Source organism: Lepisosteus oculatus, chromosome 3, assembly GCF_040954835.1.
Source record: "Lepisosteus oculatus isolate fLepOcu1 chromosome 3, fLepOcu1.hap2, whole genome shotgun sequence".
NCBI classification, from domain to species: Eukaryota; Metazoa; Chordata; class Actinopteri; order Semionotiformes; family Lepisosteidae; genus Lepisosteus; species Lepisosteus oculatus.
Window position 1 is genome coordinate 3,494,881 of NC_090698.1, and position 27,362 is coordinate 3,522,242.

The 27,362-nt window shown below is 41.0% G+C and overlaps 1 protein-coding gene across 1 annotated transcript in view; it reads right to left on the reverse strand.

The window, feature by feature from the left end:
- Positions 1-27,060, reverse strand: part of lrfn1 (leucine rich repeat and fibronectin type III domain containing 1) — a 104,755-nt gene extending 77,695 nt beyond the window's left edge. Inside the window, exon 1 of the mRNA XM_015340887.2 lies at positions 24,922-27,060. The gene's annotated coding sequence lies outside the window, so the exon portion shown is untranslated. The remainder of the gene's footprint in view (positions 1-24,921) is intronic.
- Between the last annotated feature and the right edge of the window lie 302 nt (positions 27,061-27,362).

The following is a 27,362-nucleotide window of genomic DNA, read 5'->3' on the forward strand; positions in this document are numbered from 1 at the left end:
AAATTATATTCATATTATATTTCATATCATAGGCCATATGATATCACATCATACAGTACCAGTTCAAGATGCTATTTATATCAGGATATATCAAGATACAGTATAAATAATTTTAATAATAGTCCTTTATCCAAAGCGACTAAGGTGTTTGGTGTGCATGAACACATGCTTGTGCAGAGTCGCTGACAATAAGACCTCAGTTTTACCTCTCATCTGAAGGACAGAGTACAAGGAGGTTCAGGAGCTTGCTCAGACTGAAGCACAGTGGCAGAGCACAGCGTGAACCATGTGTCTGTTGCTGATAAGTCTTTTTCCCTGGACAGCTAGCCTACTGTACATCTATTAAAGTGAAATGCTGCTTTCAGCAATTTGCACCACTCAGGATGAAAACACAATAGCCATTTAAAAAATGTATTTTGTTCTCTGCAGGATGATAAAGAGCTTTTATTTTTTCTTTTTGTCTCCAAAGCTGCTGCATGTAAAATGAACCTGACCCAGTCTCTGGAATCTACCAAGATGATGAACTAGAATCACCATGCCAGGAGGTACAGGCAATAATTTACTAATACAGGGAGGACTCGCAGCCTAGAACAGAAGAACACTTCATTTTGCAAATTTGCTGGCCTCACTTCATCAATATTACTGTGTCACTGCATACTCCTGTAGCATCTTCTGTGCAGAGAAAATGGAAAATTATGGCCACAATGCAAAAAAGGTTAAAAAGAGAATAAAAAGAGTTACAAAGACATACTTGAAAAGGGGTCTCAGTCTATAGGTCACATAAACAAGGATTATACTGTATGATTTTTATCCATGCAGACAAGTGAGGAGATACTGTACATTCAGAGCAAGAAATAATCTCCTATATTAAATCACCAAAATGTTTGAATAAAGAGCTTGACATTTTTAGGAAGACTTTGTTTTTGGTGGGTTGCATTTACAAAGTGATTAAAACTAATGAATGGTATCATTCAAGGGTTTACCAAGATTGTGTGCATTGTTAACAAAAGACACACTTGACAGCAAACAAAAGTCCTGCATGTGAAGTCGTTCTAAGTACCTTTTCCCTTGGATCAATAATTTTCTGACAATTTATTATGCATTCGATGCCTTTGGTTGTGGTACCTCATTCTCATGCTCCAAACAATGCGATATTATTAGCATTTTTAGTGCTGAAGTAGTAATAGAAGTGGCATGAGTGGTTTCAGAAGTAGCAACACATTGTGACCTTCTGCTGATTTCAAGTATGGGAGTCCATTCTGTACAGCCATAAATATTCATATACTCGCATGGTACTTAGCAAGATGAGGGGAATTGCAGTGCATAAAAATAATTGGTTTAAAACTACGAAAATGGATGCAATACTGATTGAGGGCTCGTATGAGTTGACACCTAGAGATTTTGGGATGCAAACAAATAGAAGTCTTTTTTTTTCATTGTTATATTTAACCAGAATGTTGCCATTTGTAGCATCCTTTTTCTGAACTAAGCAGGAGTCTATTTTTGGGTAGAAGAAAAAAAAGCTGTAATTACTCTGTTGTGTGAGTTAATTGCAGGAGCTGGACAGTGCAAGGGTCTGACTGTGTAGTCCAGAGCAAAAATATATTTCTTTTTGTCCCCTTAAAAAAAAACATATCAAGCATTATAAAGCTGTAGTCATTACTGGTGATTCTAAAGACAAGTTAAGGGGAATGTTTTTATTTGAAAATTACAGAATGGTAATTTAGCAGAAGCTGGTAAAAACAGCAGAGAAAATGGTTTGATTTTATTTGCCCATGTATCCACTACATAATAGTGAGGCAAGAAAATGAGATGCAGAAAAAGGAGAGACACCCATCCCTTCTCAGCCACAATTTAAACTCCTCTTCTGCAGAACACAGTGCCTGTCTGTGTAGCTGCCATGGTAATCAACAGTAGGATGGGCTATTGGGATTCGCATAATATAGGTATTTAGGCTCATTAAAGCTTAATTGTTGTAAGAAATGGCAACTTCTGTCTTGTCCCAGGTTTTCCATAACTTCACAGTTTACAGTATGACTTTCACACTCAAGCAGACTAATATCGATATCTTTTCTGTCAAACCCAATCAATACCTTGTCAGTATGTCACAAACTTGGTAGCTGATTTTGGATTGTCATGGATAAGCTATTTTAGCACGTCAAAAAGCAGGGCTCGGAAAAAAAGGGTAGACGAGCTGTAGAACTTGGAAGACAGGATGAAGAAACTGAAGGATCTCATAGAAAAGCAGAAATCCCTCATTAGCTTGAGATCTGCCACAGAATGGCCAAGACAGTCTTCAGTTTCCACAATTGGATAATCAGCAGCTTTTGTGATGATTCCGTAACAAAGCACCAATTTAAAATGATTACAGTCAGGCAGATGGGAAGCCTCTTAGTGGAAGAAGTTGATCCATTTCAAAAGACACATGGAGGCACTGTTTTTGGAGCAACAGGAACTGTTTTTGGTACTGTACCTGACATATGTCAGATGCTTGCCAAAGTCATGTCAACATGTCAAAAGCCAAAGACTAGAGAAAAAAAGAGTACATTGTGCATTGGAGAAGGGGGTCTGTAATTGCTTCTGATGAACTGTTTAGTATAATTTTGTTTAGTCCAGTAATGCACTGTAAATTGCCATGCAGAAATATTTGTATGGCCAACTCCAGACCAGACAGAGAGTCTAGTGAAAGGTCTCTTTAGCCAGCATGCTGTTGCTTGTGGCTGTTTACATATTGGTGGCAGAAAAAAGTAATCTCAAGAAATATGCATGAGGTCAAGTTTAGCCTAGTAACAAGCGCCTGCTTGTCTGACATTTAATCTCTGAGAGTGTGCCCATTGCTGATAAGCAATTAGGCCAAGCACTTAAATCACTCATGATGCTCAAAGAGAAGAAAACAGACATGTTGCAGACCTTCAAACGCCAAGTTGTCTGCCGAAGATGACTGGTGAAAAAAGTTCCTCCTCTATAAACACAATTCTCCTCTCTCTCCACACCTGCAACACCACAGACACACTCATTTAGACATCTCTTCACAAGGTCATGTCAAGGTCTGTGCTTGTAGTTAACTGGCATGCTGTTGTTAATAACTGCCCAGTGTCAGATGGATAAAAACACCTTGTGGAATTCCTGTCAGCAAGCAAACAGTGCCTTTTAAACAACAATTGAAGCAGGACAACATCATACATGTTTGACAATGAAAGCAGATATTTAGAAGCAATCTGGAAAACACTGCAGAAAAAAAGTGAAGCTACCTCATAATTATGAATACACACAAGCAAATAACTGCAGTACTACAAAAACAGTACCTGCGACTCAGTTTATGTTTCCATTCCTATGAATGCCTTAAACAAAGAGAAATGAAAAAGTGAACAATTCGTAACCTTGGAGAATTTTCCATCATCAATACTTGAAACAAAAACACATTTAGAATGTTAGCTTGTCTGTAACAAGCCAGCGCAGAAGAGAAGAGGTCATTTAAGGCCAGGATCTGAATGTATGAAGAAAATTACTAGTACTATTGCTGCAGTCCACCTGTAACAGAGTCCAAGGCATGTTGGCCCCTGGCACAGTGATGGCATACTCTAAAGAAGAAATCTCTAGGGCAGGACTACCCAAGCCCACATCTTGAGGGCAACAGTTGAGCAGGTACAGAGGGTACCTTTACATACTGTACATCATCAGCCACTGCTGACTAGTGTAGGAGGGATAATATGGTAAAATTAAGACTCAATTGAGCTAATGTAACCCTCTTTCTTAGGGCTTGTGCTTATAATGGTTACAAAGATGGACAGTAATACCTACTGGATGGCTAGACCATAAGTGGGGATCCCTGCTCTAGAGCGTGACCTGAGAAGTCTTTTTCCAGACACAGAGAGATTATTCCGGTCACAGAATGTATGTATCTTTTAGACAAAATGTCAGATTAGCTAGCTGCTCTGTTAGACCAAGGCAACAAACTTTCGCAAAATGGAGTTTATAACAGAAGTTTGGGAGGGATGACAAGAACCAAGCTCAATCGGACTCCTGACAATCCATTCCTCTCCCATCTCCACCTCTGCAGCCGTCCCTTGGTCACCCTGCAGGGGGGTCCTGGCCTCCTTGTCCTCTGGCCAGGAGGTCAGCGCTCAGCTAAGTGGGTTAAGCCACAATTTCATCCATGATGCTTTATTCTTGGGGGTTTGTCATTCCTCGTGAAACAATATAAGGGACAATCCTCAGCTTTCTGTTTCTCCCCGTTGATTTTCAAATATTTTTTTGCAACAATCTCAAACACAATCGAAATCCTTTCTGGCTACCGGGGACTTAAAACTACAGGAAGTAGCTCCACCTGATCATTCCATGTGTCTTATTCAACTGCATTTACACTCCGCAGTCCAGGGACATACTGCAAGAGATGCAAGAAAAAAGGCCTTGTGAAAAGCATATCAGGATACGTACGCCACAGAAACTTCAAACATTGACTAACTGACCGTTTCAACCTCGCACACCAGACAAAAAGAACACAGCAAAAAATGCAGAAAATCAGGCAACAGAAATAGCATCTCGGTCCTTCTTTCCTCAAAACAAAGATGTCCTTCTCTCCTCTGAGCTTCAGTCTCCAAGTGTTTTGTTTACATCATCCATTCTTTTAAGTGTTTGGTGAGGTTAGGGGTGCGATGGTATCCACACTTTTAAGTATAGGGTGAGGTTAGAGGGGCAACAGATTTTCAGACAAGATGTTTACAGCAGATGTGTGTTTCTCAAGGCCGCAAAATCACTTCCAGTCTGCCTTGATGTAGACCTTGTTTTGTCAGTGGAAGGAAAATTTAAAAATGTCACGAATAATACAGTCTACTCAGAGAGACAGAAGGGGTTCTGACTTCAGAATTACACCTTTGTGAGGAGCCCACTGTTCGAACTCCAATGGTAATATTAATAGTATATCCTTGTAATGGGTTGTGTTATAATCCACCTACAGAGATAGCTGATTGCATTATTATTCATACAAATAAAATGTCTGATCATTGTATTTATTTTAAGAGTGTCAATGAGAGACAGGCCTCGTGGGGGAATTTATTAAATTCCTCATCCTGTGTGGGTTGTAGGGTGAAGATACAACAAGTGTTTTACAGAGTATGCACTTGTTTTCTCATTCAGTTTTGGTTTGTTAGTTTGTTTACATATATTGTCTTCTGAGGAAGCAGCATGAACAGCACCATTAGGTATAATTCTCGAAAAAGGAGTACTTGATTGCTGTGATTTTCCAGATCGAAAAATAGTTGAGTATCATCAGGCGTTCCATTTCAACCTAACACTGTCTAGCTCTGGGATGTCCAAAGTCCTGTCTGCAGAGTACTTTAATACTCCCCCCTACTGGTTTCTTTATTGAACTGCATGTGTGGCCCATGATGGTGGTGGTCTACATTGAACTGGACACCATGCAAGAGAGTTCCACTTAGCAATAGCTCAATTGGAGATGGTAGGAGTACAAGTAAAAAATGATTTAAAAAAAATCCTTTTAAAATGAATTGTTAGTTTTCATTTCCACATAAACAGAGAACTGTTTGTGAAATGTAGAGCATAAGAGACTAACTAGGCATAGCAACAGTTGCTTCTTCTATAGTTGTACTTTAAATAGGGTAATCCTTTTTCACTGCAGCCTACATAGTAACTTATTATGACAAGTGTAATGTTAGAGCCAAGTTTCTATTCATTAAATTACTTTAATAAACAATAGTCCTGTAATGTACTGTAACATCTTATATTTGAATGGGTTATTTGTTAATATCACTATTCATGGCAATACAAATAAGCGATGATGAATGAGGACTGTTTTACATTTTTACTTTATTACTAAGGCATTTCCATGATAGCAGTCATGACAAACTTACAAAAAGACACTTTATCATTGCAATTCATGCAGTTTTTACAATGTGGGCCCCAGACCAACAATAGCTATGAAATGTGGCCCTGTGTAAGCTTTGTTTTATTTATTTTTTATTTTTCACTCTAATAAATTAAATTAAGACATTTAGCTGTTTCATTCCATTCTGCTCTTCTCATACTGAATTGTGCCAGATGTTGGGTGGTTTCGTGTTGAAAATCAAGCTGAAGTCCCCAGCACACACAAACTGGAGAACAAAGGCCTGTTTCAGCCACTGAGTGCTTCCAAGACCACTCTCTCTACCACTTAGAGTATATTTTGAAATTGCTTAGAAACAAAACATATTTTCACTAGCACAGCTCCGCAGCGAGTCTTCTGCAGGACAGGCAATGGGATTAACTGCAAACTTGTGCTGTTTTAATACCTTTCGACTTTGTAAAGGTTTAAACCAAAGGATTTATCACATTATGCGGTCAATAGTGATAGAGAAGAAAGTCCTGCCACAGCCAGCCAAGTGAAAGTTAAAAGGCTGCCATTGAGCAGCGCTGACTCTTCTATAATGCATGTCGGCGTGTTTCTGGCTCCCTGCCGGACCCACACCCCCAGCAGAAACAGTGGAACTGCCAAGATGTGAGGTGAACAGGAAGCTCCTCAGAGGCTGGTTTCACACATTCTCTGTGTAAAACATGAGGCACTGGAATCAGGCACTGTGTGTTTGAGCCATGCTTTATGACAAAACATCCCTACAAAGATTCTAACATCTCATCGCTATTCTGTTGAGTCTATTTGACTTCGGAAGCTTCGTGAGGAAAATAAAAACAGAATGAGAGTAAAGAAGCCTCCCCAATCACAAGAATACAACTTTTTATTTAAGTGCTTCTGCTTAACATGCACAGGCATTGTGAACTGCTTGAAAAAGTGGACCTCCCTTGGGAATACTTCCCCTTTTCCCTTTTTGGGTATTCTTTAAAAATATATTAAACAATTCTTCCTTAAAATGGAAGTGCTGTTAAATTAATGTGAGACTCTCAAGAATATTTGCAAACCAAGTAATCAAAATAGCAGCATATTACTTAACGATGTGATTCTTCTGATGAGGAAGACGAGAGTGCTTTGAAACAAAGGAGGAGATGAAAGATCTCAAGGTCCAATAGTATTGGTTATTTTTGCTTTTATGTCACACTAACTCTGCTACTGTACTGTAGGTTTCCTGGGTTTTCCTTGAGTATCTTGGACTGTTGGACACTCTCCCAGAAATGGCTGGGATCAGTACTGGAGAAAAGTACAAGACAAGACCCACAACCTGGAGGTCAGACTGTCACGCAATCATGGGCCATAATCGATCAGAGAGTGACCAAACCCCAAGTACATGAAATAGACAGAAAAGAGCATGAAAAGAATGCACTTCGCCTTCCATGAATCTCTCAATGCACAATAGCAAGCTCCAACTAACCTGGGATCATCATCAGCCTGGGGTTTCCTCAGCCTTTTCTAAGCCAGACTCTGAAATTCCTAATCATGGGGTCCTTTGTTTCTTCCATTCAATTTGCCCTGCAGCTCTGACCAATGGGACGTTTCCACAAAAACACGACTGATTTGGCAATACAGGCATAGAGATGTCATGTTCATGACATGTTCATGGAAGAAAACGGGCTGCACAGTAACCACCAAAGCATACAAAAACTGATCTGGTTTGTCGCAGTCAAACGGATTTACTGAATTCCATACTGTGTAAAATTACAATCACATTTTAAAGTCCGCCACGTGTGGAGGAGGGGGGAAAGGACACAGAAAATTGAAAGCCCAGTGAGCACACTGGGTTTTCAGCTGCACGCGTACACATTGGTTAAATCAAGGGCTGATTTCTTCATCTGGCACTCAGGGGTGTAAAGGGCTTAAAGTCAGTCTCCTGCTTTTGTTTCATTAGATATTTCAGGAGGCTGACTCACTGTGCTATTAATGACAGACGTGAAAGCCTTGCTTATAAAGAGCAGGAGTGGGGTTAAAATGGAAATGCAATGAGTGGTCACCTGCTAAAGTCTCTTTGCAACCTTGAGACCTTTACTAGAGGCTGATAAATGTAGTCAAGAGTTCTATCTTACTATCAATACTGCTGCTCTATTGTTATTGCTGTTGCTATAACTACTGCTGCTGCAATTGCTACTAGTGTTGCTAATAGAGGAAACTGCTACTGCTACCATTACTTGTACTTCTGCTACTACACAGGATTATAAAGGCATTAGTATGGTAATAAGGATCAGAGTGATCATCTCTGCATTCCCTGTTAATTATTTCACTTCAGTTTACCTGCCAGTGAAATTCTATGTTATTTTCTTAAATTATCACCCAATTAACATTCAAGTTAAAGGTGTCTGTAGCAGAAACACATACAACCTCATATTACTTAAATAACTATATTACAGCACATGGAGAACAGAACACTGAGAATGATTTTTTTGCTATAATAAATTAAATTAAGACATTTAGCTGTTTCATTTCATTCTACTTTTTTCCATACTGAATTGTCCTAGAGATTAGAGTTTCTAGTTGAAAATAATAATTACAAAAACACCTCCAGATACAAAACATTAGCCCATGGGATTAATTTTCGATGATAAACAGCTAAATTATAGAACCATTCAGAAGTATTGAGATGGGGTGACCTCTTCTCTCATTTTAATCTTTCTTACTGAAAAACGCAGTAAATATGTTATTCTTATTCATGTTTCCTCCTAGGCTGCTCAGCCATGATTCATTTGAGATTAAATGAACTGGAAATGCATAAATCAGAGGAAAGGAAGGGTTCAGCACACAGTAACATCTTAATCTTGGGATTATAAGTATATTCCATCCTTTAACAGGTATGTATGAAATCAGATTAGATGGATTGTCAGAATCTGAAAGGTCAGTGCGTGATTTCCATTCAAATGCTTTCAGCAGACACAGAAGTCATCCCAGGCTCAGTTAGGGTTGTAATTACTCAACTGTACAATACTACAAGAGTTTACTTCAGTGGCTTGAAGTTTATCTGTGATAACAAAAATGCCCTATACAGAAAGAGAGTTTTTTTTTCTGAATGAATGCATAGTTAAAAAAATAACAAGGCCAGAGCCCTGGGGAGGCACGGGTTGTGAAAAATGCAGATCATGCGGAATAAATGCAGATTTTTTTTTCATGCGCCGCAGTGCATCTGACTAAAATATTGGTTTCTGGAGCGGAGATAACTGAACTTAATAAAGTACTAATTCCTAGTCATTGCAAAGGCTGGGTTGTCGGTGCCAAACTGTAAAGCATCCCCGAGGGAGAGAGAGATTGAGAGAAGAAGAAAAAGAGAAAAAGAAGCCGATAACCAGAGAGGCACTACTGCAATTCAAGGGATTACTGCTTGACAGAAATGTAGCTCAAACAAATAGATTTCCAGCCCCAGAAAGCTAGCTGCGCACTGGGGTTCAAAGGCAGAGCTGGAGAAAGGGTAGAATTATTTCTACAATTACCAGAAGGAAAGTGCCATGTGTCTAACACCTTCTCCTCTTCACAGCTGTGACCTCTTCAGGCAAAGCAGGAATGGGTGGAGTGTTTTCTGCCTGCATTTCGGGTTTCAGAACTGCCTCAGTTTCCACATCTGCTGCAGAATTTCTAGTTGGCGTTTTTGTGAACAGAAAACTGTTGCGGGTTTAATGAGAGCTTACCCGTTGTATAGATGTGTTCAAGCTGCTGAAGAGTTGATCTGGGTCAGATTTGTGCAAGAACACCACTTGGGAAATAAAAACTAAGAACAGCAGTCAATGAGTTACAAATCTAAGGATGGATTTTAAAGATGAAGGTGACATTAAAAACATAGTCTCCGCCTTTGCTCCAGATCTGTAACAGGGTATACAAATTCTGAACCAAGAGTTATTCAGACTACTGGGCCATTGGAAGAACAGTCTGATAATTAGTCTGCTTACAAATCCATCTTCTTCAAAGCTAGTGCTTTACTGCTGACACTGACCGCTCTGAACAGAAACAAAAGATTACAGACTTGAAACAGTTTGGATAACAGTTCGCCACTGATCAACATGCACAGCATCTGATCTGCCTGTGTGCACAAAGTTATTCTGTGTATTCCAGGCAGAAAGTGTGCCACAGGGATACACTGCAAACCCAATGTCACCTTCAGCTCAGAGCTGGTCACTGTGAGTGCAGGCTGCATCTCTAATGGTCTGATTCTTCCATCCGAAGGACAAACCGTCCTCAGAAAGGTGTCCATCTTTCACGGGTAATGGTTTGGAAAACCTGTCTGTCATTAAGAAGCAATAAAGCAGTTGAAGGCCAGAACTGTTTGGGGGAAAAAAAATAGATCCCGACTGACTTTTTAATTCCAGTTCAGGTCTGGCTCCTAAATCACGGGCCTGCCATAAGATCAGTTTGGGAAGAATCACTAAACCTTTGACACAAACGGAAAGTAACTAAAACAGGAGGAGGAAACTGTCCTCCAGTTTTATTTTTAAAAAAGTGCAAAAAGAAATAAAAGAAAATGCTGGACAATGTTCGTCCCATGCTGTTACAATGATTAGAACTACTTAGGATCATCTGTATGGCAAGCAACAGGAGTAATAAACACAAACACAACATAAGTTATGTTTGGATATTCAGAACATCTACAGTAAATATAATTCATACTCTTGATAAAATTGTTAAAAAAATAAAATTTTGATAAAGAAAGCTTTCCTCATTAGAATTATTCTTAAATTGCAGGTAATAGGAAGTTAAGGTACATTTTTTATGTATTTATGAGAACTGGATAATTGAGTAAGAATTGATTAATAACTCCAAAGGAACAAGTAATAGGTTTATTCCATGCTGGAAAAAAAGAAGAAAGAAAACACATTAATTGTGAATAAAAATAAGTTGGGGTGATGTAATTTGTGGTGTTCCACAGGGACCTCAATTAGGAGCTTGTCTCTTCCTAATTTAAGATAAGATAAAATCACTTTATTGGTCATATACAATTTATTGCATTATTTGTCTTCTGACATACCCCAACTTGCTCTCCATGAGACACACAAACAGGGAGAGAAGCTTGGGGTCAGAGCGCAGGGTCAGTCATTTATACGGTACCCTTGGAGCAGTTGGGGTTCAGGGCTTACTCCCAACGGAGTAGGATTCCTCTGCTGGCCACAGGATTCAAACCGGCAACCTTCCAGCCACAGGTGCAGATCCTTAGCCACAGAGCCGCCCCGATTTATAGTAAAGATATAAATATTTTAGGTAGTACTAATTTAATACTAGAGGATTAGCAAACTGTAAAAACTGAAGTATATTTGAATGTTTTTAAGCAAAATTCAGACTGGGCAAACACAGTTCTTATCAAATGGAAGCAAGTAGAGCATACCAAAACACAAACTGAATATATTCAGTACAAATTATTTTAATTTACAATGTTTATTGAACAGGTACATGACAATGGACAGTAGCATGTCTTCAGTTAAGTAAACTGCAACACGTTGTGTCAAAGGAAATTAACTTCATGTGTGGGAAATGGCTCTCCCATTAATTTAAAATAAATATTAAATTAATCAAGAGTAGCTTAGCTCCTTTCACAGTGACCTGGAGCTCCATGACTGATAAAACACTAACCTTAGAACTGTACCCATGAACCACAACATCGCCACAGAGCAGTGGACATACTGTAGGTTCCTTTGGAATCATGTGATGATATAGATAAGATACCATCACTTTATTAGCCATATACAATTTCTTGCATTAGGAATCCATCTTTTCACATACCCCAGCTTGCTCTCCATGAGATACAGACACACAGACAGGGAGTGAAGTTTGGGGTCAGAGCGCAGGGTTAGCCATTGTACAGCACTCCTAGAGCAGCTGGGGTTATGTTAAAAGGGTGTTCTACATTCACAGGGGTCATAAGAAAGGATGTGCCAAACATTCACTGTTTGTAAGAACCTCCACGTGTACTTTGCAGTTTCTCAGTTTGTAGTGGTGTGATTTTACGATGCAAACCTGGTGTTGGATGTGGTAAATGTATCAGGCGTGAGGCAGCTGTCAAAGGAGATCTAGAGTAATGTACATATGCACAGGCGATGCGCCATATAGCATTAGCACAGATGTGAGGAAGCAGCGGGAAAGACACTAGAAAATGAGAAAGAAACAAAAGGAAGGACTTCATTCAAAAAAATGTGATTCCAATGTCACGGAACAGCAAGAAAAGAACTGAAGAAGAAAGGATTGTTTTTCTCATGAAAATAGCTGCAATTTTTTTTTCTCATAGAAAGCGTAGGATAATAAATTCAGCAACCACTGAGAAGGCTAAAAGAGAAACAGAGAGAAACACTGCAAAGTAACAGTTGGATTACCAAGACTGGTCGTGCTCTACATCTTCCATCAGTTTGCCCAGAATGTGTTGAGATTCAACTGCAGGGCTGCAACTTTTAAGCCATCCTATAGAAGGTTCAGGCCTCTCTGTGTTAAACACCCTCCTTAAGACCCTGAGCAGAGGAGATCACCTCTACAGCTCACAGGTACATTTACTTCATTGAACTTGTTCGAACTCCTTCACCAAACTTTAACTCTGAACCACACACTGTCTGATTCTTTTACAAGCACTTTAGTTGAGCAAATGTAGATGACCATGTGAGAATAGTTTATGAATCTGGAAGAATACTAACAGTATGCAAAGTGTCAGTGATAAGTGCCCAGCACTAAGTCATGCATATTAAAACACAGAAGAGTGTTCCCATGGTGTTAATGTATTGCACAATTCAACATTAATAGCACTTTGGCTCTACCTTACACAACCCCTTAACGCAACTGCTATCAATTCTTCTTCATATCCAGACATATAAAGAGGTCAACATCTGAATCTCATCAAGAGCTGCAGTGCTTTGTATGCTAGCATCCTGTTTCAGTGCTGAACTAGGCACTGAACTAGGCTTCCTACATTTTCTGCTATGCCAACAAGCAAACACATTTCAATAATAAATAGCATCCTGTCTGTCGACAGCATGTCAAATATTAATGAGTCCCTCAATGGTGACGGGAGATGTGAGCTGTCAGAACTTACAAATGTATAGGTGTTGTACTGCAGTTTGAAAAGGAGGATTCTATACAAATATCTTAGCACCTTCCTGGTGAAGGTCTGAACTTCTACTTGAGTTTTTATTAATAAACAAAATGTGATCTGACAATCATTTTGGTATGTTAGTGAGCAGCTCATGACCCCTTTAATAACACAAGAGTCTTGCTCAAGCTGAATTTCGTATTAGCCAGATGTAGCAGATTTGGATGTTGTTGGGTTGTACATGTTTTAAGAAATTATATGGATATAAGAAAAAAAATTAAAAGAAAAGGCAGCTTGGATATTAGTTTTCAAATGGGATGCCTTGTTAGTCATGTGAGGTGAAAGACTGCTGGTGCCAACTTTGATTATTCCTTTTTATGTATTGGAAACACCCTGAATTGTGAGGTGCTAGTTGTGACATAGGAAAGTTTGCATAGATAAGCAAATATAATATGAAATAGAATCTTTTGCAATTCTTAATGACTGTTTTCTGCAACATTAAGCCACCATGCAGCTAAAGACTACAGCTTAAAGGGGTGTTAGCCCCTTGTAGATAAAGTCCCCCAAACAAAGATAACTACCCATTTATATAGGTTTATTCCATGCTGAAAAAAAGAAGAAAGAGAACACAACGTTTTGGCCGTGGAGCCTTCTTCAGGTGACCTGAAGAAGGCTCCACGGCCGAAACGTTGTGTTCTCTTTCTTCTTTTTTTCAGCATGGAATAAACCTATTACTTGTTCCTTTGCAGCCTACACATGCTGACGCAGCTACCCACCTGAACTACCCATTTATATAGCCAGGTGGACTGAAAAAAGAGTCTATAATGTCTGATCCAAAGACACAACACTGTCTGTAAAGGAGTATGTGGAGGAGGAGTTCAGAGCTTCTACAAACGAACCTTCTGGTGACACTTTTACTGTGCTTCACACACAGACAGCTGCGCTGGCTGACCAGCCCGCCCTCTTGCCTCTGTGAGCTGGGCTGACAGACAGCAGCACCGCCCATGTGACCTGCCCCCGCCGGGAACAGGTGCCGATGACAGCGGGGGCACGGCCACTCTGTCAGTGTGCCGTCCTGCTCCTGATGCGAGCGAGGTAAGAGCGAAGAGACAGGAAGCGTCTGGCAGCATCCAGAGACAGTGTGCCGGGGACTGGAGCGGAGCGCCCTGGCCTCAGTGTCAGGGGTCAAGACTGCTGACAGACAGCGGTCAGTGATGCCTCCCAGGAATGTGACTTTCGCAGCAGTTGCAAATCAGCACCACTGCCCCACAAGGAAAAAGGCTACTTTTAATGCCAGAAGATTGAATATAAATATGTGCACCTAACTGTATATAGTATTGTATTAGTATTTAATTACAGTATTATATTATATAGTATATTAGTACAGTATTGTAGTATTTAAACTACAGAACTGAAAATAATAATTGCCTTTATCTATTTTGAGTGGGTGTTTATCTGAAATGTCGTCTGTTTGGATAGCTATGTTCATGTCAAGGTTATTGAATATCTGCTTCTTTTCTGCATCAGAATATTTGCAATAAACATGCAAGAAACACATCAACATTGTATACAATAGCATCCTGTTTGCTGACAGCATAATGTCAAATATTAATGACATTTCTAAAATTCTCAAACTTTGCAGTCTTTCTTGTAACGTGTTGTTGATTAGAGCTGGTTTTGAAGGGGTCCTACAGCTATTGACTTAGTAAAACCTAAATTGTCAGAAAGCCTGAAACTGTCCAGATTAGCACGTTTACTAACACATGGGTCTTGAAAGCATAAGCCCCTGTTCCTCAGTGAGTTTATAAGTGATTCAATATCAGCTTCCCATGGTCAAGTGAAACATGTCACCATCAGTAGGAATTACCTTCGACAATTCAGGCAGTGCCTTCTGGCATCAGTGTTATAGAGAGGGGCCGTTCATGTAGTTTGGGTAGAGGATAAGCAGTGTTGTCTGGCCTGGATGTGGAATTAAAAATTCAGCTCAGAATTTTAATTTGTTTGAATGCCTGGCATTTCAGATCACAGTGTCTGAGCCTCTGCTGATTATATTGGCTTTTGTCCTCTGGAATATAATCTCTCTTTCTGTGAATGGGTTATCTGAGCTACTAGCGGTATTCCGCTCTAACTATAATGTGTATTCATGTCGGCTCACAGCAAGCTACGTTTTGTGCTCTGTGCTCAGCGGAGGCAGCAGGGTGTAACCTGGAGTGTCTAAAGAGGCAGACTGTCCTCACTGTCCATTTGGCCTTTAGGGATCCACTCAATTCAGTTAATGCATTTTACTACTCTAAACCTATTGAGACTGGCTATAATATTCCCAGGCACCCTATCTATAATTACATGCTAAAACCAGTTCATCAGACCATTCCTGAGGCTTCCACTTAGAAACCTGCCATATATTTTTAAACATACTTACAAGACAAAATCATTGACATTAAAGCTTAGTGTCTAAACTCCTCTATTGTCTTCCTGGCACATGCTGCTCCTGTATTTATGAGCACAGCTCCTTCCCCTGTCTCTGAATTGACTCCGAAAAGCAAACACATATTCTCTAAAGTCCTTTTGAACCCCCTCACTGTTCTTTCAGCATTTCCATACTCTGTGCATTTATCACTGCTATCACTTTTAACTGCCATTAGAGGGTCATGGTTATTCTGATCTGTTCATCCTGAATTTGAACTTTTTCTGCTCTTTTGTAATTCTCTTAACCATAACTATTCTTATTACTGTACAGTATGTATGATAGTCTCTATTCTACTCTATCCTGAATTTGTGATGTGAAAACCATGTACAATAATTAAAAATACTATTAAAAAAGTGTGACAATAATTATATCAATGTACCATTAGAGAACGATCTGGAGAGATAATATGTAAATACAGTAAATGCTGATTTTTAGCCCCATAGCATTGAAGTCTTTTAATTTTATTAAACCTATTCTCCCATTGGACTGGGCATAAGGGAGATACGGTAATGATGAAGTCCACGACTTGTTTATGAACATTGCTGTCTTTTATTGGTATTTTAAAATGAGTTGTAAAAATAACCGACTTACTGTAATTTTCCATAAGAAAGGTTATAGATGAAAGGTGGCCATTCTGCCCAGCTAGCCTATTTGGTATAGTCTATTACATACAGTACCACAAGGTCTACATTATGGCAGAAAAGTAGATTATAGCTTTTCATACAACACAAGTATTCACTCCTTAGGAAAAGCTGGAGTCAGGGAACCTGAATAAACAGCTCTTTACATACTGATAGTTCCATCTTTCAGCTGTTTATCCTGTTTATGTAGTGGCAGTTAGCGAGATGATACCTTCTCCCTTTTCAGAGTCACATACAAATTTCACAGTAGGAGAGGTAAGGAATAATTATGCATTGCACTGATTAGATAAAGCACCCTGCAATGTAGAATGCAAATTTAACAGCTCTTCCCTGGTTTAGATAGTCACAACTGTTTTATTCCTTGTAAAAAATATCCTGTATCACTTGGCCCTAAGTTTTTATCAACTAATTTGCAGTGATACCACGCTGACAGACGTTTTTAGGCCTCCTATGCTGTTTTCCTGGTAGTAATAAAACTATGAAGCTTGTGCCTTCACATAAAATGGGAAGGTTGTGCGTGTAAACATCACAGTACTTAAGTAGCCCAGAGTAAAGAAGAAATCTGAACATTTGTCAACCAAATGTGCAATTTTCAGAAGACTATGTGATTCCCAGAGCTAATCTCTCGGAGGAATAATCTTTCTCCCTTTTTCCTACACAGATTTGGCAAAGCTATGTAGTCTATTAAGCATGCCTAGTTTTGAAAGCTGAAGACATATTCTAAACTAACACATGAAGGGGCTGTAGATGATTAATGAGGCTGCCTGTGACTTACTGTACATTCAGCATTCAGAAGTGTTTCATACAGCCTTCGAAGACTGGTAAGATCTCCTGTATAGAACAAGACACGTCTCCAGCAGCAAACCTACATTTTAATTTCAGCCAAATTAACAAGACGTCCTGAGTAGAAGACAGCTGGACTTTGACAACGGTGATTGGGAGTGTTTGCTGTTTTGGATGGTCATACAACTGAGATGTTTGCAAGCTGCTCTCTTTTGTACTGTTTGTCTGTAATCTAGATTTTAAATTCAGCAAACAATATTGTTTCCTTATGGGGAATTGGCATTCTTGAGAATCACTTCTACCCACTCAACAAATTCCCAACATGAAGCTCACTACAGTGGTTAATTTGCAATAAGACATTGAACATGCAAATAAAATATATTATTAATGTATGAATTTACAACTTCAAGGCAAGAAAAATCATTTCATTCATAACCCTTCATAGAAACACTACACAACATGATAAACCCACTTGCATAGCCCTTTACCAGGCTGCATTAATATGTGTGCAAGTGACAATACAGACACAAGATTATTATTATCAAATTCAGGCTCCCCTCTTTCTGTAGCTTGTATGCTTGCAAAACAGCCAGAGTGACCACCAAATAAAACACATTACAATGGCATACAAGTGGAGCGTGATCAAGGGAAAAAGGTCAGTTTAAAATATAGTCTTCATAGAGGTTCATCTGCTGTAAATCCAGAAAATCTGCACTGTAGCCAAAACTCAATGCCTAATATCGCAGTTGGTTAATCCACTTCCACACACTTACACCTACCCAGGTTCAATCTCAGATACATGTGCGATTCATCTGCTAATATCATATGCTTGCTCCTGTCTGAGGATTTTGTGGCCATTATCTCTCAGAAACCGAATTGAATCTGCACTTATTTTTTTACATTAAGAGGCTTACAGCAAGCCCTGCTACCTTGGTAGTTGAGTGTTAGAATTAATAAATAGCTACTGACAGAAAAAAAGGAAGAAAATAAATGACATTGCTTTGCACAGCATTATCCCATTTGTTAATGTACTTGTGCATGATAAACATGCTACCAATCAGGAATTAGACTCGATTCAATGAGGCCATCTGCCTCACACTGTATGAAATTGATAATTCCAATCTAATGAAGACTTTATGTGCAGTGTGCATTAAATTGCTACACCTTGGGACATTTAGGGCAACAGCTTTCTAATAAAAGACTCGATTTAAAAATGAGGCATTTGCATGTAAACTCGCAAAAGGCCAATTGGGTTTGTTTCTTTCAAAGACAAACTGCAATTCTGTTGTCCTGTGTTAGGTTAAGGCCCAATGGAATGTTCATTTCTAATTAATAGTTAATAAATTCATGTTTTTATATGTGTAAAAGTAATATTCTAAAAGCATATTTGTGAAAATAAAAAGAATAACAGTCTGAATAACTGTGTTCTGTAATTGTGATAATTCATCACATTTTTCTTTGCGCAATTGTAATAATGTTTTATTTTATTGACATACGTATCATATCCCCGTGTAAATATTTCAAAAGCAAAACACATCTGAAGAGTAAGAAAGGGGGGCCAGGCCCACCAGGGAAAAAGAGAACCCTACTGTTGTGAACATCAGCGCCAAACAGCCTTGTCACCCTGCTCATCTGCTCCGGCGCTGACATGTCCTTTAATTTCAATTCGTGTGAACCCACAGGACCAATTGTCAGTGCTAAAGTGAGAAAACCAGCCCATTTTCAGTGTTTAACACAGAAAGGCACTTTCAGCAAATAAAGGCTCAAAGCCCTCAGGAAACAGAACACTTAGACTGCTTTTTTCGGCCCTCTCCTTATACACTGTACGTTACACTAATTACAGTGTTGCCACCTGCAAATTAAAACTGCCTAAAGACCATCTTCCCAGAACATTTGCCACTGGATTTATCCGTCACTCTCAGAAAGATTGCTGAAAATGGGAAATATACATTACTAAGAAGGCTACCTGCTGTAGAAGAAGAACCTCTGTTCCGGGCTCTGCATTGGTTCCTGTACCAGGCGAGTCTGGGTCCTGGAGCGCCTGGTCCCGTTCCCTCCTTTTTCCCCCCGAGATACTGCTCCAGTTTTTAATCTCGTTTGTCTTTGTCTCGGATGGACCGCCCGGCTCTGGACATTTGCCTTGTCTTGGATTTCCCTTTGGACTCCCTTTTGGACTGTTGGCCTTGGATTCACCCCCCAGAACACCTGCGCACCTTGGACATGCCCCCTGTTTTCATTCCTGACCCAGGCATGCTTTTTTCCCCGTGTTTTCCTCACTCTACCCGGGATTGTGTCATCTGCATAGGGTCCTGAAAGAACGCTTCCATTACAAAGACGGACGCCCGGAAGTCTGTAATGGATGGATCACCCGGCTCTGGACTTTATCTCACTCTGGATTACCCTTCGGACTCCCCTTGGACTTTCGCCTGGACCACGCCCCCGCAAGCAGCAGTGTACCGTTGACATGTCCCCCTGTTCGTCTACAAGCCCCGTTCCTAGTCTTCTCTCCCCCCATGTTGGTTTCACTCCCTTCCGGATTCTATCGTCTGCATAGAGTCCTGATTAACGCTTCGTGACAGAAACTAAGTGATCCTCCAGCTTCCCGCTCCTTTGTGGGGGTCCAGGGGTGTGCAAGGAGAGCACGGCAGGAGTCAGCTTAAGCCGTGGGCTGCGCTTCCTGGGAAGACTCAAAATATAGACACTCACTCTGGCCCCTGTACTAACCTAAGTACTTGTCTCGGACTGAGCAAGGAATAAAAACCAAACATCAAAAAATCCAAAGGTGCACAAAAAACATCAATATATTACACATAAATATAAGTCATTAAACTCTAAGTGACATGCATACAATGGACCCATTAATTATGTGTATGAGTCTCTTAGCCAGTGACTACCCTCTATTTATCTTGAGCATCATTTAGGCCATTCAGTTCCTTTCTTATCATCACCAAAACACATAGCACTATTTATGTATCATGACATTAACATAAGGACATCGATGCCTGTCTAAAGCATGGCTATGATTCAAACACAAGACGCTGTGAAACTACAAGACTGCTGACTGTCAAATATGTCACAAAATCTAGTGCTGCCATAAACTTTGCTCTCATTCCCCCTTGTATTCTGTACTGATGTCCCCCAAGCTGACTAGTTCTGCTGCCGTTCTTCATCGGAACATGACTGGTGAGGATCTCACTCCAGCATCCAAGCTGCTGTTTTAGCTGTGGTTAGTATGTTTTAATGGGTTTACATGTTAAGAGCGCATCTTTAAAAAAAATGCCGTTTCTGGTTGACAGTGCTTGCTATTTTATTCATATATTTCCTTCCTAAAAATTGAGTAATTTGCTTTGGTATAAAAATATCACTTTGGAAATTCACATCAAAGCCTCACATGCACCCATTCTGCATGGAAGTACTGTACAACAGAATAAATGGTGCTGTATGTCTATGTCCTGTGTTATTTTTGTTTTATTCGGTTATGCTGTTTAAAGTATTTTTAAGCTATAGAGAATCATCTGCTGCAGTTTGTAGATACAGTAGGTTTACATTGATATACTGCACATTTCCTTGTTTTCTGATTGCTCATCCTGGATGATATGACTAGGATCTAGACAGAGCAGGAAGAGAAAGAGAGAACAAAGCAAGGTGGAGATGTGAATGGTAGAATAATCTGTTAAAAGAGAGCATCCATCTCCGTCCAGTTCCCATCCTTTCATGCTGAGATTTCAGCCACCACTTCATGAACTTCACAGTTACAGTGCTGTGATGAAGACATAATACATACTGTGACCTGCATGACCTGGATCTGAAGAGTTTAGCCAAATGCTAAGTTAACCTAATACTTTGTATTAATCTATTTCTACATACATTTAGTTGAAGGCAAAATTGGCATCATATAATTTCTACTTTGTGCACCATTTCCATAACAAATCAGAGAATATGTCAAAAGCACCACTGTGCATGCAAAGGACCAAGAGCAGCCTGATCAAGGCACTCATGTTGACTGAAGCTGAGCTGACTTCCAAAAGACAGTACAGGTTCTACAACCCACTGGAAGTGATATCAGGTGTTATTTTCTAACTCCACCAGACTCTGTAACAGCTTGTTCCTGCAGGCTCAGGCTCCTCAACACCCTGGGATCTACCTGCACCCACCCCAATTCCAGAAGCAGGGTTTAAGTCCCCCCAGTGTGCTGTAAAGATTGTATTATGTATTGCCTTGTAATTTGCACTATCTGCACTTTGCACTATGTGTATCCTGCCTACAATGTCTATGTCTGTGTCCTGTCTGTCCTGTCTGTATCTGCATCGTGGACCAGGAGGAACGGTATTTCATTCCACTGTATACGTGTATATAACTGGGATGACAAATAAATGTGAACTTGAACTAGAACTATTTCTATGGTCTTAGAGTTTCCCCAGAAGCTCAGTTGTTGTATTTGACATGTATATACTTCACATGTCATGAATGTGTGTAGATCTGCAATGCAGATGCCCTAAAATAATAATTGTATTAGTATTATTATATTGCTTTGCAGGCACTTCCAGCCTTGTTGTGGGTTGTGGCATAAAACAGTCCGCCCTTTGACCTGGAAAGTATATTTATTCCTTATCCAGGAAACCCCAATTAATGAAATGCTGTAATGCACAATTAGCACTCTGCCTACAGAAGCCAGAAGTCAGTGATTGTGCATTCTTGTTAGTAGCAGGTGGAACGTGTGAATTACAGTGTGGCACAAATAATGACTCATCCTGGGCTTCTGGACATACAGTAGCTGTGAGTATGCAGGGTTTCTTTAGCTGAGACACTCATGCAAATACAAGCCCACAGATCTGCATCTGTGACCGCTATACTGTAGTTCCATTACAAATACATACAGTACATTTCACTCTCTGATCTACCATCTCAGTCTGTCATCCAACAAACATTGGCAAGTCCCAAGCTACCAAGGAGTAAGTTGCTTTTGGGAGTCACAACAGAACAGCCTACCATGCCGGGAAGGCAAAGAAACAGCCTTGGTGGTGATCATTCAAAACAAGCAGCACACTGAGGAATTCTGGCAAAAAGAACCCTATTTGTATTTACACTGGAGGGACACAATGGTGATATTATCAACAACAACACAAAAACCAAAGTAAAAATGGATTCATGTTAAGAATAAGCATCAGGCTTATTCTAGGGGCTAGGAGAACACAGGTTTAGGAATAATTGCATGAACTGAACAGAATGAAGATTATGGATTGTAAGAAAAGTTACATCTTTTAAGATGAAACAGCGAAACGATTGGAAAGAAGGTTTCTTTGAAAAGCAACATTAACACACTGTACTGTATATTCAAAACATTCTGAAAATGATTACATGCCAACTCACATTCCAGCTCAGGGCTATAATTTAAGCAGATGTGGGATTGAGTATGACCTGTCATCCAAACGCAAAAGAAATCAAGCGAATCACGAGCAGCTGTTAATATGCATCGGTATTGTTTGATAGCCAGGCCTAAGCCAACAAGTGTTCATCAATGTTAGGTCCCGTTCCCTTATTAATTCAGGCACTCCAGATGAGCCGACGCAGCCAGAGATTAACCAGTTACTACTGTGTACCTCACCTTCCTAACCACGCGCCTCGCGGTTATCTGTCAGTGGCCCCAAGCGGCCGCGCGAGTGCTTAGCGGTTTCCCGCTGTCGAGAGTCGCAGCAGGGATGGTGGTGCTGAGCGCCCCAAACAGGAGGCAGACGGGTCGTCACTACGCGGACACAACAGTTCTGGTGCATCGGATCCAGATTTTAATTTCCCATTTCTCTCACTTTTGAATAAATATCGGTCACCTTGTGGTCGCGACACAACAACGCTGGACTAATGGTATTAGCGTTATTGTAAAAGGTTGTTTATTTTATTTTCAACGCCTAAATGATTGAGAGTTACAAGCGGTTACAAGATTCGTGGTAATAATGAATGCATGTTATTTACATATACCGGTAATTTCAGGTCACATTTAGACGATGGCTTTGCAACTGCAAATTAAATTACAGCACGGCCGTTGCAATACATTTTCATGCACAGTGCGGGTCCATGTTCAGAAAGTGTAAATAAGCAAATTACTACTAAGAGCTGCCAAATTAAACTCTTGCAAATGAAAAAAAAGTTGGGATGATACGCCCTAGCAACTCAACATGCATATGCAACAGCCGCGCGCTTCACAATACTTTGAAATGCAACTAATGCACAGAATTGTACACCCATAAAGGGGTTCCACTGGCATTTTAAACTAAACACTTCACATTTTATCACATTTTTATCTACCTGAAATGCAATATGAAAAAGGCTCTGAGTTTTATTTCTATATAAACCGCAGTGCCAACAACGTTTTTAAAGAGAGATCTGCAATGTATTTATTTTTAATTTGTAAATAAAATCCAAGAGATCCTCAGACAGCCACCCACAGACAAAAAAGGTTATGAAGCAGGCGTGCTGCAGCTGTTAAAGACAGATAATGCTAATGGCCCTGGAAACAGCATGCAACAAAGCTCAATTGATATTAGTGTCTAAACAACGGGTGGAGCGGTCGAGTGACAACACAGAAGAGCCGGCAATAGCGACGAAGCCTCTGCAACAACAGCAACACACGCATGCCAAGCACTGGCGCCCACTGCGAAACTCCCCTCGTGGTTTTCTTTTTCAAAAAGTACAGTATATTGCTCCTGCCACGCGAAGACATTTCACCCTGAGAGTTGGCAACACGACGATCAAAAACGCGATCATGAATCAGATGCAAGCAGGGATGCCAACTGGCCCCAGATTAACAGAGAGCCTCTTCACCTCGCCTTTAAATAAAACACAAGGTGAACAATCACTGCTTGTAAACTGACAGGTACTGCTTATGTATCGACAGATGTTATTCAAATAGATTTACGAAAAGGCGACATCAGGGATATTTTGTATTTGCATCATTTCGTTATTGCATATTGCGAATGCGGTGGAGGCCGGGTGTTAAATCATACATCTTGCTAATGTGCAAGAAGCCAGTAATGAGGATCAGCTGATCTGGCCATCTGATAAGGGGAATCTCTGATTGACAACATGAAAATCAACCAACAATGCCATTCTGCTTACTTTAGACGGGAATTGGTTTCAGTTTAGAGGCAAACAGCAAAGCCTCCCCTGTCTCAGTGTGCCAGCTGGCAACCCTAGATGCCATCTCCCTAAGGAGACGCGGGATCCGTTTCAGAATCAATGCAAGGTAGAGGAGTAGTGTTCATGCAGACTTCCTGGATCGGTCTTAGATCATTGATCCCAGCTCACACCGCACAACACGCTTCATTTGAATCTCCCCTGTGACCAGCACCCCTTATATAACCCGTACAGATGAGTCCGCTTAGGGCACGAATGGCGGTAACGAAATGGATAACAAGTTGTCTGGATGTTGGTTCAACAACACAGAGTTCCATCCGGGGGGAAATCATTGAGGAATATATCTCTATAACCCTGTAGAGACTGAATAATCACAGATTCAACTACACAGTTACTGGGCGAGAAAAAGAGACGGGAGGACAGAAAGACCGGGCGATGACAGGTCCCCCACCTCACTGTTTATTTGTCGAGTTTTTTGGGCGAATGGGACCGGATCCGTCTTTCTTCTGGGTTTAACTAACGCCATTAGGTAACACGGAGAACTCGCCCAACAGAACAGGAAGAGGTGACAGAATCCGCGGTGCTGAACGATTAAACCACAGCTGGATACAAAGTAAACACTCTCCTAATAGATTTTTCGTTTGTTTACTGGAAGATCCACTTCACTGTCTTGATTTATGGTGTTAAACCCTTTCCTAATCCTGTTATATTAGGAAGATTAAACGGGGAGGGCAGATCCACACAAGTGTGAGGTATCACCACATTCTATAGTTAAGTAACAAGAAAAGACACCTAATCCGCCCTAATTCTTGATTAGCTCTCGCAGTTTAACGATGAAGCACATTCAGTGCATCTCTGCTCCACGTTACCATTATGCACAGCAATTTCATAATTAAAAATAAAGTTGAGCTAAAACAAATACAGTATATCGCTCGTACTCATCGATGATTAAGACTGGTAGAACTGGAATAGCATTTACCTTTGAGAAGGACCATTAATTTGCTTAATACGGCGCGGTCCAGTCTGGTCTCGTGGGTAAATTTCCTCAAAATCTCCAAATATCATCACCTTGTCGTAAGGAGCGGTCGACTATGAATGCAAAAGGATCCGTTTGGGTGTCTTGTGTATAATGACAGTCTGTACCTCCGAGGAAACCAAATAGGTGAAGGAGTAGCGCCTCACAAATTAAGTATCCAAAGAAGAAACAAAAAGAAAATAAAGAAGAGTGTGCTCGGGAAACAAAAACTTCTCAGTGGAAATTAAAGAAACTGCAGAGCGCTATTAGAAAAAAAAATCTCCGTAACCCGCATAAGGTTAAATTGAAAACCGCACCTTAATTCCAAACCGGTCCACAGAAGAGGCGGTAAAAAAGCCACAACCCAGATCTGTACTTCCAGAGCAAATGTCCTACTAAAGCACATAGCACCTGAAAAGGAGAAACGAACAGACCACAAGGTATGCCCTTTAGGTACTAAGCGTCGCGAACAGCCCCTTCTTCCGTATAGTCTCGAAAAATGATCTCCGGACCCTTTGGGTAATTCCCGTTTTGCTTGGTTAGCTGTGATAATAATGAAGGATAACGCAGGGAACCGTCCAGTCCTCTGTCATCACAGATAGACAACACTTTGGTGACAGCGATTTCTTAAAAAAAAAGACGCAGAGAAACCCGGCAGCTGGGGGGGGTTTGATTCAGAGGAGCTTGTGATAATTTGATCTTCCTCCGTTGTCCTCTCCCGGCGTCCTGGCGTCGAAGAGATTCGAAACTCTCCAGCGCAACACAGAATAAACTGGAAAGACTTTACTTCCCCCTTCTTATTTTCCGCGTCTTTCCCGGCTTTTAGGAAGCACGGGTTGATCGAGCAAACCAGCCTGGCGCGGGCTAGTTCTCCATTTTAATGCCTCAGACCTCGTCGCGCTAGATCCCCGAGGATTTCCACTTCATTTGGGATCAAACAAGGGAATCCCACCCACGCACATTGCTAGCGCGTTTGAAATGCACAGGCACACGTATACAGTCTATGTGTACATGCGTGTGCTCTCGCATCTATGTTGCCGTCCCCCGGCTGCCCTCCATTCCCCCACCGCACGGACGCAGCGGGCTGTTTCTTGGAAGAAATCAGCTTGCTGTCTCCAGTTTCACGCCACGGGTGAAAGCGAGCAGGGAGGCAGAGGGCAGCGCGCGTTTGAAAGAACTGAGGGCAGAAAAAATGACACGCATCCAGGCAGGCCTGTTAATTTAAGCCGGATCTGGCCAGAGGGAATCCTGCAACGGGACTCCTCTCTTTAAAAAGATCAAATGAATCAAGCGCTTAAGCGGCTTGTGTTTGGGGGACTGGCAGGTCAGCCCCGGTTTGATACCACGCACTGTAAATGCAGAGCGACGTGTCTTGGCTTGGCAGCGGGTCTCGGAGAACGGGCTGGGCGGCTCGATCCAGCCGCTGCGTGAGCTTGTAATTTGTCCTTATTTGTTTCCGGATACACGCCGGTCTCGCCGTTGAGCCCGCCAGCCCCGGAGGAACGGCAGGGTGTTACCGCGCTCCTGCGCTACACAGCCTACGGAAGAAGAGAGCAAGAAAGACATCAGTTGTCCTCGGCGATGCTCGAATCGGATGCGTTGTGGGAGTGTTGCGGCATTCCAGTCGCATCCCAAAACTTTGCATAAACACTCGGCTGATTCCTGACGCTCTGAATGATTCCTGCGGCACGGCAGCGTAGTTTCTCCTGCTTGAAATACAGCATGACGGTTTAGGAGACTGTCCCGGATACGAATGCAGGGGTGTGTTTTTTTTTATTGCTGTCAAGCTATGAAGCAAGCAACACTACATAGAGATTGACGCTCTGCTGGCAGGATGGCTACGGCGACCAGCGCTATACAGTACATGCCAAGGAATCGAAAGAATAAACAACCCTGCAGATGTCTTGCGACAGGGAATCATCGGCTAAATCGAGAGGCTGATTAATTACTAAAAGCTGGAATCAGTTTCCAGTATCTCCGTAGACAAGGCGCCCACCAGACACTAGGAACTCCGCTGCCGCGCGGCTTAAGCGAGGATGTGCGAGTCTGAGAGATTATTCCCAAAGCTCGCCTGTCACAGGGAAGATGGGGGTTTCGGGTCGCTTGCCGGCAGATATGAAGGCATTCCAGGTCTAGCATTCATATACTCCAGCTAAAACTGATCTCAAAAGACGCTGCGCTGACATTCAGTATATCGCTAGCCTGAAGAGGTGCTGAGATGACTGGTTATAAATTGCTAAGGAAATGTGCAGAAAGAGGCTCTGTATTTTTATTTCAAGCTGCATCACATAGAGATTCCTTCCCTCACCCGAAGCAACAGTGCACACAGTAGTATCATAAGCAGAGAAATTAGAAATGTTGCCCCTCCGTGCCATTACTTCACTATCAATCAGTTTATCGGATCC